The 17,648-nt window shown below is 37.1% G+C and overlaps 1 protein-coding gene across 8 annotated transcripts in view; it reads right to left on the bottom strand.

Moving 5' to 3' along the window:
- Positions 1-17,648, bottom strand: part of Pfk (ATP-dependent 6-phosphofructokinase) — a 314,693-nt gene that overhangs the window by 50,613 nt on the left and 246,432 nt on the right. The window lies entirely within an intron of this gene.

Genomic DNA, 17,648 nt, shown 5'->3' with positions numbered 1-17,648 from the left:
ACACTAATTATGGTATCAATGAACCAACTACACGATTGGTCCGGAGTGCTAATAGCCTACCAAGACAAATGGATATTTTTGACTCCAAAATTAGTTTGTTTAAAAAACAACTAAAAAGTATCTTACAATAAGTTTGTTGTACATCTATATTATTCTTATATGTTTGTATTATTCTGAGGTGTTTGTTATTTTAATAATTTATTGATTGTAAGATGTAACTTTGTAAAAATTGTAAGTAAATGGATGCCGTATATAAATATATATATATATATATATATATATATATATATATATATAATATATATATATATATATATATATATATATATATATATATATATATATATATATATATATATATATATATATATATATATATATATATATATATATATATGTTCGGAAAGATTTCCGCGGTTAGTACAATTAAACTTAGAGCTAAGATTAATATTATTATAAAAATTAATATTAAACTCACCAGTCTTTCGGGTTGAACCGCGTCGATATCCATTTTGCCGAGCTTTCGACATCCTCTCTGATGTCTTCTTCAGGGCTTCCGAGGTCTCAGTCTCCCGAGCCCCCAGACACTACTACACTCACTAGTCACTTCTAGTTCACTCACTAGTTCACTACTACGACTGGGACCAGGGGACGGTTCATTTATACCGTCGATGGTGACGTGGCCTAGGTGGGGGTTAGGGTGGGGATTGGCGCGAGAGTTGGCGCGAACATTTCCGACAGTGGGATTTTGATTCGAAGATGGAGGGGGCGATATTTTGTTTATGAGAGGTCTCCATGTAGAAGGTAACCGTATGGCGTCATCTCTTTTATTAAGGCAATTTGGTCTTTTTTCTATTTCTATGGCTTCTCGGATAATTCTTGGTTTATAAAAGCGGATGGGGGCTATGGTTCTGGAGTTTTCGAAATCAATTTTGTGACCTGTATGAAGATGGTGTTGACCGAGAGCTGAAATTGAATCGGAATTGCGAACAGAAATGGAATGTTCATAAATCTTATTTTGAATTCTACGATTTGTTTGGCCTATATAGGATCGGGGACAGTCTGCACAAGGAATTTCATAAACTCCGTGCTGTTCGTTTGGAATATTGTCTTTGATTGATCGAACAAGAGATGAAAGTTTTTGTTGGGGGGTAAATATTGTTTTTATTCCTCTTGGTTTAAGAATTTTGTCGATTTTGTCAGTGACACCTTTGATGTAAGGAAGAAACGCTTTCGTATGATAAGGGTCTGAGTCTTTGGATTGAGATTAAGTGGGAGATTGATGTCTGTGGATGCTCCTATTGATGTGATTTTCGCGGTAGCCATTTTGGATGAGGGCTTGTTTTAAACAAGAAAGCTCAGCGGATCTACTTGCATCATCGGAAAGGCGTATTGATCTGGATACAAGAGTATTAATGACTGAATTAATTTGTGAAGGTGGGTGGTGAGAGTTGGCATGCAAGTAACGATTGGTATGTGTGGGTTTTCGATAGACAGAGTAATGAAAACCTTGGGATTGGTGTTTCTTTATGAAAACATCGAGAAACGGTAGGGATGAATCAGTTTCTACCTCCATCGTGAACTGGATACTAGGATGTATACCATTCAGATGGGTTTGGAAAGACACCAAAGCATCCCTGCCATGGGGCCAAATGACGAATGTATCGTCAACATATCGTAGCCAACATGTGGGTTTGAGCATTGATGTGGATAGTGCTCGGGTCTCGAAGTCTTCCATAAAGATATTGGCAATCACTGGAGATAGAGGGGAGCCCATTGGGGCACCATTTATTTGTCTGTAGAATTGATTTTGGAAGATGAAATAGGTGTTGGACATACAATGTTTAATGAGAGATAAGTGGTCTTGTTGGATACTGTACTTAGTTTTCAGAATGTTTAGAGTTTCATCTATAGGAATGTTTGTAAAAATTGAGACAATATCGAAACTTACTAGAATGTCTGACGGTGATATAGGGTATTGTTTAAGAAGTTCGATGAAATGAAAAGAGTTTTTGACGAAGGATGAAGCATTTTCGGCGAAAGGTTGTAGAGTTTTGGCCAAATACTTGGCCAATGGTTGTGTAGGGCAGTTGTATGCACTGACAATGGGACGTAGAGGAATATCGGGTTTGTGAATTTTGGGGAGGCCATATATTCGAGGTGTTCTTGAAGACTTTTCACGAGGAATTAGAGATTTTTTGATGTCAACAGGAAGAGAGGTTTTATTGATAATGGCTTTTGTTGTTTTCTCCAGATAGGTTGTTGGATTATTGGGAATTGGTTTGTAGTCTGGAGTGTTAACGAGATTTGAAAGTTTATTGATGTAAGAAGAAGTGTTTAGGATGACGGTGGCGTTTCCTTTATCGGCGGGAAGAATGACTAGATCTGGATTTGACCGAAGTTCTTTCAAGGCTTTTTTCTCGGATTGGCTAATGTTCTGAGCAGGAGGCTTTGAGTTTCTAAGAACTCTAGAGATGTCTTGTCTGGTTATTTCAGCATCTTCGGAAGATAAACTGGAGATGGCTTCTTCAGTTTGACAGATGATTGTCTCAATTGGAATGTGACTTGGAGTAACAGAGTAATTGAAACCTTTTGCTAAAGCTTGAGTGGCAATGGCAGAAATAGGGGTATCAGAAAAGTTATGAACCACTGTAGTGGGTTCCAGCGTTGAGGTTTTTGGAATTTGTTCGGAAATGAGATGCAATAATTTGCGCTTCTGAGTTTCACTCTTAGATTCGAAAGTGTTTAGGGCTGATTGTGTATTGATACGGTCGAAACTGTCCCATAATATAGGATGTACATTGAAAGAATGAATAGAAGACCAGATATTGAAAATATTTCTATTTGTGACATCTAGTTTTCGTCTAGTGGAATGAATAGCTTCACGGAGAAGAGCAAAACTGGTTTTCCTAAGAATTTGGGAGATAGAAGAAGAAGAAGTGTGGTGTTTAAGTTTCAGAAATTTGGGAATGACTTTATGGTCTCGGCAGGCTTTAAGGAAAGTTAAATCACACGTAGTAGTAGGTTACTATATGATTTAGTGAGCTGGTAAAATTCCTCCCCGTAGAGGCGAATAAAATGTTCGGAAAGATTTCCGCGGTTAGTACAATTAAACTTAGAGCTAAGATTAATATTATTATAAAAATTAATATTAAACTCACCAGTCTTCCGGGTTGAACCGCGTCGATATCCATTTTGCCGAGCTTTCGACATCCTCTCTGATGTCTTCTTCAGGGCTTCCGAGGTCTCAGTCTCCCGAGCCCCTAGACACTACTACACTCACTAGTCACTTCTAGTTCACTCACTAGTTCACTGTAGTGAAGGGAGACTGAGACCTCGGAAGCCCTGAAGAAGACATCAGAGAGGATGTCGAAAGCTCGGCAAAATGGATATCGACGCGGTTCAACCCGGAAGACTGGTGAGTTTAATATTAATTTTTATAATAATATTAATCTTACCTCTAAGTTTAATTGTACTAACCGCGGAAATCTTTCCGAACATTTTATTCGCCTCTACGGGGAGGAATTTTACCAGCTCACTAAATCATATAGTAACCTACTACTACGTAAAAATCGTCTTCTTTGTGATTTAACTTTCCTTAAAGCCTGCCGAGACCATAAAGCCATTCCCAAATTTCTGAAACTTAAACACCACACTTCTTCTTCTTTTATCTCCCAAATTCTTAGGAAAACCAGTTTTGCTCTTCTCCGTGAAGCTATTCATTCCACTAGACGAAAACTAGATGTCACAAATAGAAATATTTTCAATATCTGGTCTTCTATTCATTCTTTCAATGTACATCCTATATTATGGGACAGTTTCGACCGTATCAATACACAATCAGCCCTAAACACTTTCGAATCTAAGAGTGAAACTCAGAAGCGCAAATTATTGCATCTCATTTCCGAACAAATTCCAAAAACCTCAACGCTGGAACCCACTACAGTGGTTCATAACTTTTCTGATACCCCTATTTCTGCCATTGCCACTCAAGCTTTAGCAAAAGGTTTCAATTACTCTGTTACTCCAAGTCACATTCCAATTGAGACAATCATCTGTCAAACTGAAGAAGCCATCTCCAGTTTATCTTCCGAAGATGCTGAAATAACCAGACAAGACATCTCTAGAGTTCTTAGAAACTCAAAGCCTCCTGCTCAGAACATTAGCCAATCCGAGAAAAAAGCCTTGAAAGAACTTCGGTCAAATCCAGATCTAGTCATTCTTCCCGCCGATAAAGGAAACGCCACCGTCATCCTAAACACTTCTTCTTACATCAATAAACTTTCAAATCTCGTTAACACTCCAGACTACAAACCAATTCCCAATAATCCAACAACCTATCTGGAGAAAACAACAAAAGCCATTATCAATAAAACCTCTCTTCCTGTTGACATCAAAAAATCTCTAATTCCTCGTGAAAAGTCTTCAAGAACACCTCGAATATATGGCCTCCCCAAAATTCACAAACCCGATATTCCTCTACGTCCCATTGTCAGTGCATACAACTGCCCTACACAACCATTGGCCAAGTATTTGGCCAAAACTCTACAACCTTTCGCCGAAAATGCTTCATCCTTCGTCAAAAACTCTTTTCATTTCATCGAACTTCTTAAACAATACCCTATATCACCGTCAGACATTCTAGTAAGTTTCGATATTGTCTCAATTTTTACAAACATTCCTATAGATGAAACTCTAAACATTCTGAAAACTAAGTACAGTATCCAACAAGACCACTTATCTCTCATTAAACATTGTATGTCCAACACCTATTTCATCTTCCAAAATCAATTCTACAGACAAATAAATGGTGCCCCAATGGGCTCCCCTCTATCTCCAGTGATTGCCAATATCTTTATGGAAGACTTCGAGACCCGAGCACTATCCACATCAATGCTCAAACCCACATGTTGGCTACGATATGTTGACGATACATTCGTCATTTGGCCCCATGGCAGGGATGCTTTGGTGTCTTTCCAAACCCATCTGAATGGTATACATCCTAGTATCCAGTTCACGATGGAGGTAGAAACTGATTCATCCCTACCGTTTCTCGATGTTTTCATAAAGAAACACCAATCCCAAGGTTTTCATTACTCTGTCTATCGAAAACCCACACATACCAATCGTTACTTGCATGCCAACTCTCACCACCCACCTTCACAAATTAATTCAGTCATTAATACTCTTGTATCCAGATCAATACGCCTTTCCGATGATGCAAGTAGATCCGCTGAGCTTTCTTGTTTAAAACAAGCCCTCATCCAAAATGGCTACCGCGAAAATCACATCAATAGGAGCATCCACAGACATCAATCTCCCACTCAATCTCAATCCAAAGACTCAGACCCTTATCATACGAAAGCGTTTCTTCCTTACATCAAAGGTGTCACTGACAAAATCGACAAAATTCTTAAACCAAGAGGAATAAAAACAATATTTACCCCCCAACAAAAACTTTCATCTCTTGTTCGATCAATCAAAGACAATATTCCAAACGAACAGCACGGAGTTTATGAAATTCCTTGTGCAGACTGTCCCCGATCCTATATAGGCCAAACAAATCGTAGAATTCAAAATAGGATTTATGAACATTCCATTTCTGTTCGCAATTCCGATTCAATTTCAGCTCTCGGTCAACACCATCTTCATACAGGTCACAAAATTGATTTCGAAAACTCCAGAACCATAGCCCCTATCCGCTTTTATAAACCAAGAATTATCCGAGAAGCCATAGAAATAGAAAAAAGACCAAATTGCCTTAATAAAAGAGATGACGCCATACGGTTACCTTCTACATGGAGACCTCTCATAAACAAAATATCGCCCCCTCCATCTTCGAATCAAAATCCCACTGTCGGAAATGTTCGCGCCAACTCTCGCGCCAATCCCCACCCTAACCCCCACCTAGGCCACGTCACCATCGACGGTATAAATGAACCGTCCCCTGGTCCCAGTCGTAGTAGTGAACTAGTGAGTGAACTAGAAGTGACTAGTGAGTGTAGTAGTGTCTGGGGGCTCGGGAGACTGAGACCTCGGAAGCCCTGAAGAAGACATCAGAGAGGATGTCGAAAGCTCGGCAAAATGGATATCGACGCGGTTCAACCCGGAAGACTGGTGAGTTTAATATTAATTTTTATAATAATATTAATCTTAGCTCTAAGTTTAATATATATATATATATATATATATATATATATATATATACAAGAATATTATAGATACAGATACTGGATATTAGTGACTGTGGATATATGGATATATATATATATATATATATATATATATATATATATATATATATATATATATATATATATATATATATATATATATATATTGTTGTACTTTTGAATGTCCATAAGCAATAAAAAAACCGATATACAAATTTTATTACTTAAATAAAAATTAAAATTATTGATATTTCATAAAGACACGGGCATATAAATTTTCAAACATCCTGTATAAGACAAAATATGTATTTTAAGTTGTTCGAAGAATTGTTCATTAGGCCTCAGAGACAAGACTTTCAAATATTATCGATAAGAAATTTAAATAAGTCGGTTATTGTGGCGTGGATTTACCCGGAATAAAAGTGTATATAGAAAGTGTGTAAACAATAGACCGGGATTTGCGGTGGTTTTTCTCCCCGAAAGATTATATCGGTAAAAGTTTATTAACAAAAGACATTGAATTGAGAAACAGGTATCGTTTGTAGCTATTAGTAAGAAATATTTGTAAAGCAGATAGATTTAGTTAGAATAATTAAAGAAGGTTGTTTTCTGGAATTACCCGAATGACGTTTTATAGAGAGAGTTGGTTGGTAACGATATACGTCACAGAGGTGGATGATTTTTATTGGTAAATTTTTGTATGCAAGGAGGTTGGTTTTGGCTATGAGATAGGAGAGAGGAAAAAAAGTTGGTTAGTCAGTTTTAGTCGTCCAAGAAGGAAGGAGCTTTGTGATTTGTGTTTGTTTGAAGTTCGGAAGACGTAATTTACCGGGTGTGTTTATTTGCTGTGTAAAAGCTGACCAGTGTGAGGAACGGGGTACAGAGAGATAGAAAACCAAAGGGTATAAGAATATTATAGTATTATAGTATAATAAGTATAGCAGACGAAGCCGGAAACATTTGGAGTTGTAAACAGGCGCGGAGATTGGCTCAAAAGGAGGCTGCATAGACTAACACGATTTGTTGGGTTGCAGATACAGTGACAGATAGGAGAAAGGTGTACGTCATCTGGACCACAATAGGAGCAGAAGCAGAGAAAGGATTTTTTTGTTGTGGCGTGGCCATAGAATTGCAACGGCAGAGAAGGAAAGGTCAGTCAATTTTCATTAGAGCCGGAGTGTGATTTTCATTTATTAATTAAATAAATTGAATAAATAATAGAGACAGTTAATTTTGCGATCACTTATAAAAAAAAAGAATTATAAAAAGAGCTTAGTTATAACACATATTAAAAATCAATGTAAAATAACATTTGGGTCCATGATAGAAAACAACTTCTCATATATTTAAAGTTAGTATATTGCAAATATTACAGGATTGATTGTTATATAAAATTTCATTAAAATAAAGGACATCTCACATATAGTTCAGTTGAAATTCTATGTATTTTATTCAGGTCATATTACCTATCCCGATTAGGAAGCCAATTGGAAAATATTTTGAATCCACGATCAAAGGTAAATAGTACAATTTAAATAGCCTGAGATTGTAATTAATTAATGCTGATTTATTGTGATTAATTGGAGATTAGATCATTTAATAAATATATACAGGATTTTTCCTAAGTAAGCAATATAATACAATTTAAATAGCATAACAATATATATATATATATATATATATATATATATATATATATATATATATATATATATATATATATATATAATCACATAGTAACCCCTTACTCCAACCACTGCTAGAACACCAAGCCAATAGGAGAAAACTGGCCAGCTGACCTGAAAAACGGTTAAAGTGGTCTTGTCACTGGAGAAAACCTCACCATGCCAAAAGGAGCCCCTTGCTCCGCAGCCAGCAAATTAACTTATAGCTTAAAAAAATATATATTAATATTTTTTTTATTATGACACAAAGCTAATTTGCTGGCTGCGGAGTAAGGGGCTCCTTTTGGCATGGTGAGGTTTTCTCCAGTGACAAGACCACTTTAACCGTTTTTCAGGTCAGCTAGCCAGTTCCTTTTGAGTCTCCTATTGGCTTGGTGTTCTAGCAGAGGTTGGAGTAAGGGGTTACTATGTGATTCCAGTGCTTCATGGTGCTTCGTGCTGTATTTAGTATCCTGTACGAACGGGATGCTTAGGTCTTAATGAAGTGTTAGGTTTGACACATACCAAGGTGCATCAGCTATCGTTCGGAGTATTTTGATTGGCATCTTTGAATTATGGCTGTGTTTGACTTGCTCGCACATCCCCATAGTTGGATTCCATACGTCCAGATAGGTTTTATGACGGTTTTGTATACAAGGATTTTGTTTCCAACGCTCAGTTTCGATTTCCTGCCTACTAACCAGTTTAGATCTTTCATTCTTCTGTCAAAGTGATTCCGCTTCTTAAGAATATGTTCTTTCCACGTGAGTTTTGAGTCAAGATGTATTCCTAGGTATTTAGTGCTAGAGGATGGGGAAGTTGGATATTGTTAAGTGAAACTTTGGGACACGGGTCTCTTCTGAAGGTAAAAATCACTTGGACTGATGTTGTTTCATTCATTTTAATTCTCCACTTGTAAGACCATGTCTCGATTTCATTCAGTTGTACACTTCTGGCGCACTGTAGTGTTGGTTCCTGTTCGTTTTTAATTGGAGGTACCGGAGTCTTGGGTTTTTTGGAGTTTTTGATTGGTTTCCATATTGAGTTATCGTACCGGTTTAGATTTGTTATGTAGTTTGTAAATGACAGTTCTTGTGCCTCTTTAAGTTTGGATTTTAGTTGATTGCTTAGCCTGTTTAATGTAGTCTTGCCTGCTGGGGCATGGTTTTGATGCCATTTGGTCCTAGCTCTCCCTTTTTGAGCTACCAACTTTTTAATTTCAGCTGGGATGTATTGGGATTTGCTACCTGTATTGTTCGCAGGTGTAGCATTTTGTACGGCCTCTATAAGAGTGTTGTTTAAAGCCGTTAATGTTTCGTCTATCTCTCTTGTTGGTTTGAGGCTTACTTGTAGACTAATATCTTCTTCTAATTTGCTGCGGTATTTTTCCCAGTTAGTTCCCCCAGTGTGTAGTCTTGGTGTGGCAGTTTTGTAGACTATAAAGCTGCTGATGGTTGCTATAATTGGGGAGTGGTCAGATGAGAGATCATAGTTCGGCATGACCTCCATATAACCAGGAGAGATGCCCTGAGTTATAAATAGATCCAGAAGATCAGGTGTTTTGTTTGGATCCGTTGGCCAGTATGTAAGAGAGCCTGTTGACAAAGGGTGGTAGTTGTTTTAATGTCATTTTCATAGGCTTACTAGTTCTCTGCCTTTAGTTGTTGTGAAACGAGATCCAAATAATATATGTTTGCTGTTGAAGTCTCCCCTGCAATAAATTTATGTCCTAGAGTTTCGAAGAAGTTTTTGAAGTCTTCTTTCTTTAAGTTGTATCGGGGTGGACAGTAGACTGCTGCGACTGTTAGTTCGTAATACCTCATACTGACTTTGAGAACTGTAGCTTGCAAGAGATTTTCAGCATACTTTGGTAGTTCTGCATGTTTTATAGTATTGTTTATCAGAATAGCTGATCCAGCGTGGGCTGTATTGTCTGGGTGGTTTGAGGAATAGGTTGTGTAGTGGGATATCTTGAAGTTGACTTGTGAAATAGCTTTCACTTGAAGCGTGCATTTCCATAACGTAGTAAGTGCCAAATTATAAATTTTTCAGGAGTAAAAAACAGTTTTTTATCGAACATGTTTATTTCTTATAATGTAACATACTGAAAAAGGATTAGTTTAAAGGTATTATATAATACAAACATACCGCAAAGGAACAATAAACAAAGCTTACTTAAAAAAAAATTCAAAAATCTGTCTAAGGTCAAAACGTTGTAAGTGCCATCAGGTTTGCAAGTCAAAACGTTTTAAGTGCCAGATTTTTAACCGTTGCTTCCTACAGTAGAAACTTGCCCTGGTTGGCCTATTTTTTCTTTAAAATACTTCTTGGCATCATCGTGAAGATAAGGGAGCATTTTTTCAATATCTGTTCTTTTTTTCTCTGGGATACCAAAGTGAGTTCTAGTTTTTTGAAGGTCTATGATTTTAAAGTCTTCTAATGTAACTCCAGATTTGAGTACATTGGTCTCACTCCATCCAGCGAGCTCACTATGTCCTTTAGCCACCATCACCGTACCAAATTTCTCTCTTGTAAGACGAAGCTGCGTAGCTGTTGAAATTCCTAACTTCTTTGTGTTCGGTTTATCACAGGCAACGGTTTTGAAATCATAAAAGTCCTTAACCACCATGCACGAGAATGGATTTTTCTGGGCCGCACTAGTAATGATGTTAACAACATTCATCAATGTATCAGCCTTACACACTTTTTTACGTTTTTCCATGATTGCGAAATCTCTGTCGCAATTAAGGAAAGTGTGTCCTTTTACAGGAAATTTATGAATAATTTCCTCAAAAACGTTATTTGCTAGTATGGTCAAATACATGGCGATCATGAACTGATTTTTATTTTGACCCCCACAATTATCCGACCACAAAATAAGCTTTTTCTTTCCGTGATTGCCAATTTCCTTAGTAAGGTAAGTATATAAACAGGAGCTAATTTCCAAGGCACCCCTTCCCCCAAAGTCCTCAGTCCATAAACACATGAATCCCTTTCCTGTGATGGAACATAGCAATTACTTGTACATGCATTTTTGGTCTCAGTTGACATTGCTTTTGTAGCAGCCTCTGCTCTCCGATGGTGAAGCTTCTGTTCTGTTACAGCAGCTTTATCTCCTGATTTTATTTGAACAGCCAAACTATCACATGTGGAGCATGTATCTACTTTAGGCCTTGCAAAAGATAAGTTAAATTTTGATATAAAAATTTCATTATACCATTGTCTAGTCACTGGTGGTTTGTTAGGCGGCTGATAATCCGCACAATATTTCTCTAAAAATACACGGTACATTCTACTTACATTTAAATCCGGTGACAAGAAGAGCTTATCCGGGGTTTTCGCCCTTGCGTAGTGGCTCTCAATTTTTGGAAAACTTTCGATATGCTCTATAATCTTGTTAGTCGAGACAGTCTTGAAAATATTTTGTCGAGCCCCTCCTCTTTTTCTGACATATCCATTTTACCATCAAGAATTTTTTCTCCCAAAAGTTGCACTCTTCTTGGAGTTACGGCAAACGTACTACAAAATGTTTTGAGGCAAACCCTTATTTCAGATCCTCCAGGCAAAAGTAAATGGTAGGTGAAAGAGTGCTTTCTCCTACTTTCACTGGGATGTTCGTACTGACCATGACGTCTCCTTTTGATTAATTGGGGATGAATAAACCTTTGTAGGTAACTTTGCTGCTTACTATAATCAGCCATTTCATAGAAATGATTGTACAACTCAACAAGGTATTCCAGTCTTATGGATCTACATGCTAGTGGAGACTTGCATTTTACCTAAAACAATTTTGGATTATTTAGATAGATTTAAACAAAAAAAAATTATTTATGTTTTAACGTCTATTTAGATAGGTATCTCTTTAAACCATACTTACATCAGCTGGTGGCATTTTCTTTGTAACGGTCTTTTTATTGACTAGAGAAACATATTCTTCGCCAGAGTTTCTCATTTTCTTTTTTTTTCCAACTATCAACAACTCTTCTTTTCTTTTTGGACCGTTTTTCTGTAGTTTCATCCATATTCGTTCCAAATACTTATGTTTAAACCCAACCCAACACGTCCAAACAAAAATAATTTAGTAACTGATGCGCCACTCTACATTTAACAGAATTGCACTACGTTATGACTTGCACCGCTACTTTATCCCCACTTTTCACGCCGTCGCTAGCCATATCGACATGAAATAAATTTTAGGCGATGGAACATGGCACTTGCAACTCATTTAACTTAAAAAAAACCAAATGAGGCATATTGGCACTTACAACGTTATGAAAATGCACGCTTCACTTATAAACAGAATGTCAATTTCGTTGTGTAGTAGAAATAACTCGATCTCATTTTTGTGCTTTGGAAGTCCATTGGCATTCCACTCTGCTATTTTAATGAAGATATTGAATTTTAGATATAAGCGTGGTCAGCATGTTTAGGACTATGCTGTTTTGTTGTAGTAATTGTTGGAACATGTTTTTGAATTCCTCGTAAGAATTTATTCATCATGTCATTAATGTTTAATTGTTGTTCAGTACCATTTCTTTCTGCATTAGCATAGCTGCCTTGCGATTGTTTTGGGTAATGGGTTAGAGGCACTGATGTTGCTGCACGCATCGTAGGTCTAGTTGTTGTATTGTTAGCCTTTTGTTTAATATTCATACGATTGTTGGCGTTGTTTGGCTTAAGTGAGTTATGATAGAATTGCCATCCTTGGATAGAAAAGCACACCTAGCAGGGGTATCTTTACTTTTTTGCAGGCTGACGTATTGTGTTCTCCACCACATTTGACGCACACAAATGGTCTGTTGCAGTATGATCTTGAATTCTTGAGTGGCCATATTGCTGATATCTCATGCATTGGGTGATCCCTTTTGTTATTTTTGAGGGTTCCACTTGTATAGCTCTATTTTGATGATTTGTCAGTTTGTATCCCTTTTGTTATTTTTGAGGGTTCCACTTGTATAGCTCTATTTTGAAGATTTGTCAGTTTGTAAATGTTTTTGTTGTTTTCTGCTGATTCTAAGTCGACGAAGAATATATTTAAAGGTTGTTTCGTTGTTCTACTTATGCAATTCATCGCGTTTCTAACCTTATGTCCATTTTTTGCTAATTCAGTTTTTATTTCATCGATGTCCGTCGTATGGTGTAGGTGTTTGATGACTATTCTATAGACACGCTCTTCTTTAGGTTGATAAATGTGGTGTACTACATTTTTGTCCCTCATGTATTTTATTATTTTCGTATTATATGTGTCTGGTGTATCGCAACTTATCTTTACCGTATTGTCTGCTAAGGATTTTGTGATGTATTGTGTGTTTTCTGCTATTAGATCTATTTGTTTTATCATTTCATTGTATTTAATCACTCCGTAGACGTATATTGGAGGTGGTTTTGATGTTTTATTTGCGTTTCGTTAGTTTTAGTGGATTCTTCTTCCTCTTGGTCTGGGAGTGTTAGAGCACTTTGTTACTGTCTCTGATGGTCTATGTAACATCCACTTTTCTTCTTATCAGGGTTTTTTGACTACTTGTCAAGGATTTTCTTTATTTTGCTCGCTCTCATCAAATCCTAAGAATTCTTCATCGCTAGTTGATGATCTTCAATGATGATTTATTTATTGCATACTGTGTGAGAATTGGTTGAGCTTCAATATTCTGAGGTTGCTGGTGTTGTGGTGTGTATGTGTTGCAAGGTGGGACATCCTGTATAGTAAGTTCATTATTTGTTGACAACATTTGTTGGTTGTAATTAATTCCTGGCCCATTAAAAGCAGGTAATGTATTCATTTTTCATCTGCTAGTCAATTAGTTGACCACTTTTATCATTACAACAATAAGCTAATTTGTTTTGTTTTTTTTTTTCACTTTCCGTAGCACTATTGATAATGGGAGCAATCGACTGTATACTACGAAAGTCAAGCGGGTACTATATATTAATATGATCCGAAATTGTATATAGAGAAAAATTTATAGAGAAAAAGAAGATAAACAATTTTTAAAATTAGGTTATAGTTATATTCTAGATATACGGTTTTAGTTTTATAGTGTGGATGAAGTGCTAAAATAAAGACTTTGTCAATTTTAGATTTATGTTTGAACTGGGACTTTCTAAATTGTGGAAATCTATATATTTAAGAATAGTTTGTAAATATTAGGTTGCATTGAAATATGATATCTACCTGTCGTTTTCAGGGATTCATTTCTGTTATCTCAAAAGCAGTCACTAACGGTGAAGGAGAAAGTAGAAAGTTATTGTCTTTATCATTTGTTCACAATTACGGGAATTTAAAATTAGTTGAGCTTTAAGAATTTGGAGAGTTTTGGAATTTGGTTGAATGCAAAGAAAGAATGTTAGATTGGTTACAAGAAATTATGAAAGGGATAGACAGGCGGCAATGAGATTGAACAAGCAAGGAGCATCATCTGCTGTTGGACTTGAAGGGAGTGAAGACAACATCGAAAAGAGTATGCCGATAGTTTGTTTTTTAAACCGGTGAAAGGAAAATTATTGTCGCGAAAAGCAGTGCAAAGAAAGTGTTGAAAGCTGTAGTTGCAGTATTTGTAAGTAAAATAATTTACTATTATTGGAGCGTAGCATAGCTAAGCGAAGCATAGCTTCTGAATTTTGGCCTTTCAATAGGAGCAATAAACTTTGTTTATTGCTCCTATTGAAACCCCCAATCTGCACCTCCACGCGGTAGAAGACGGGCAACACTTAAGTAGATAGCTTAGGTGGCTGGCGCACATGGGGCGTGTTTGCCGGTATAAGCATTCAATGTTATTCTTAGGAATGACGCAAGGACACCCTCTAGTCCTGGGGAGGAGAAATCGTCCCCGAACGCGGATGAACGACATCCCGTCGTCAACGGCATAGGATGCGAAAGGCAAGTGGGAAACCATCGCATTAAATTCCCAAGATAGTTAATATGGCAAGTCAAAATCAAAACATGGCCCCTAGTTTCCGGCAGGCATTCAATGGTCAAGGGGTGCTAAGAATCCCCGGAAGGAAACTTAAAATTGCTACGTGGAATGTTAAAACTTTATATAGAGCAGGCAAACTAGCAAATGCTGAAAACGAGATGAGACGAATGAAGTGAGACATATTTGGTATGTGCGAGGTGAGATGGAAAGGAGAAGGATATGTGGATACAGTAAATGGCAACCGTTTCTATTATGCAGGCAAAGATGATGATGCCCAGTCAGGTGTAGGAGTGTTGGTAACAGCATCCATGAAACAACATACGAAAAGTTTCCTAGCAGTCAGCGACAGATTAATGATTATCAAATTAAATGGACAACCATTCGACATCAATATAATACAAATATACGCACCGACAGCAGACAGCCGAGACGAAGATCTTGAGATTTTCTATTTCGATATTGAAAAGATCAAAAACACATGAAATCAGACGACATCAACATATTTATGGGAGATTGGAATGCCAAAGTAGGAGTAGAAAAAGTCGAATCGATCATCGGTTTAGGGACCAGGAACAACCGAGGCACACGCTTTGTTGAATTTTGCCAAGAGAACAACCTGGTGGTTCTTAACACATGGTTTAAATTACCTAAAAGACGTCTATATACGTAGAGGTCTCCTCAAGATTACGAAGGAAATATTGTGAGGAACCAAATCGACTACATTACAATTAACAAAAGGTTCCGTAATGGTATTCTAAATGTAAAAATGTACCCAAGCTGTGACATAAATTCAGACCACAATCATGTAGTCGCAACCATCCGACTAAAACTAAAAGGCTAAACCCAGTCAGAGAATAGTATGGAGTAGTGCTAACCAAGGACAGCAACAAAAGTATAAAGACATGGAAGACACACAGTTAGAGTATAAGACAATAGCTCCCACTAAGGAGAAGACAGTAAAAGAAAACATTGAAGACATGTGGGGGAAAATTAAAAATACTGTCTTGGAGGCAGCAGACCAAAGTATACAGAAAGAAAACCGTAAACATAGAAAACCATGGATGACAAACGAAATATTACAAATTATGGAGAGAAGACGGATGGTAAAAAACAAAAACCTAACAAGATACAAAGAACTCAGCAGGGAAATTGAGAAAAAAATAAATGTAGCTAAGGAAGAGTGGATGAAAGAAAAATGTAAAGAGGTAGAAAATCTCTATCTTCTCTAGAGGTAGAAGTTCTCTATCTTTATGCTTCATATGAACTACACAGAAAGGTTAAAGAAGTAGCTGGAATATGGAAACCCAAACACTTATCGATTGTAACAAACAAGAAAAACCAAATAGAAACGGACCCTGAAAAACAGAAAGAAATATGGGAGCAATATCTTAATGATTTGTTTGGTGATCATAGAACAGAAGAGCCCCCACAAATAGATACAGATGAAAAATTAAACATTCTCACCGAAGAAGTTTTGCAGGCAATAAAAGACGCAAAGAACAACAAGGCACCCGGCGTAGACCTAATAACAGCCGAACATTTTAAACACCTAAGTGATAATGCTGTCAGGAAATTAACATCCCTCTACAACATTATATATGAACATGGCATAATACCGTATGACTGGCTAACATCCACATATATAGCTCTTCCTAAGAAACAAAAAGCAAGGAAATGTGAAGACCATCGAAATGTATGCCTAATGAGTCATGCCGCTAAGATTGTTATGCGAATAATTTATGACCGAATTCAAAATAAGTGTGAAGAATACTTGAGTCGTTCTCAATATGGCTTTAGAAAGGGTACAGGCACTAGAGAAGCAATTATGAGATTGACACTGATGGCGGAAAGGTATCTTGAGGTTCAAAAACGGCTGTATGTGTGCTTTGTCGATTATAGAAAGGCCTTTGACCGCATCAAACACGGAAAATTGATCGAGGTGCTAAAAGAAGTAGGGTTGAACGGACACGACATAGCTATCATAAGTAATACATACTGGAACCACACAGGATGCGTTCGAACAGAGAACGGAAACACCAAGTACATCAACATAGAACGAGGAGTGCGTCAAGAGTGCATTTTATCCCCCCTATTATTTAATGTATATGCCGAACATATAATCAGAGCTTCTCTTGAAGATCGCACTGAAGGTGCCAGAGCCAATGGAATCATCATTAACAATATAAGATATGCCGATGACATGGTAGTATTAGCAGAAACAGAAGACCAACTAAAAATATTGATGAACATATTATCAGAACAAAGTCACAGGCTGGGCTGGGACATTAACTTTTCCAAAATCAAAATTCTGGTATTCCACAAAAACCCACGAACAAGTTACACCTAACATACAAATAAATGGTATCACCCTTCAGAGTTCCCAAAGCTACCTGGGCAGATCTGGTTTCATGAATATGCGTAAAATGCTCTATAACCCCAAGCTATCAGTCTCAATAAGATTGAGAACACTAAAGTGTTATGTGTGGTCTCTATTACTATATGGTTGTGAGACCTGGACATTAAAACAGTATGACGTCAACAAATTAAATTCATTTGAAATGTGGATGTACCGCCGAATGCTAAGAATAAGCTGGACCAGCAGAACTACGAATGAAGAAGTACTGAGAGCAATGAACACACGCCCTCCCTCATCTGGTCAATACTATCAAAATTAGAAAGACGTCATATCTAGGACACATAATGCGCCATAGGGAATTTGAGCAGCTCCAAGTAATATTAGAAGGCAAGATTGAAGGTAAAAGGGGCATAGGACGAAAGAAAAAATCTTGGCTACGAAACATCAGAGATTGGACCCACACAAAAGGAAATGAATTAATTCATCAAGCCCAGAATAGAGAGAAATTTGCCATATTGATCGCCAACCTCAACAGAGAAGG

The sequence above is a fragment of the Diabrotica undecimpunctata genome, chromosome 9 (assembly GCF_040954645.1).
Source record: "Diabrotica undecimpunctata isolate CICGRU chromosome 9, icDiaUnde3, whole genome shotgun sequence".
Lineage (NCBI taxonomy): Eukaryota > Metazoa > Arthropoda > Insecta > Coleoptera > Chrysomelidae > Diabrotica > Diabrotica undecimpunctata.
Note: the sequence above shows the minus strand (reverse complement) of the source record. Positions and strands in the feature narration are given on the sequence as shown.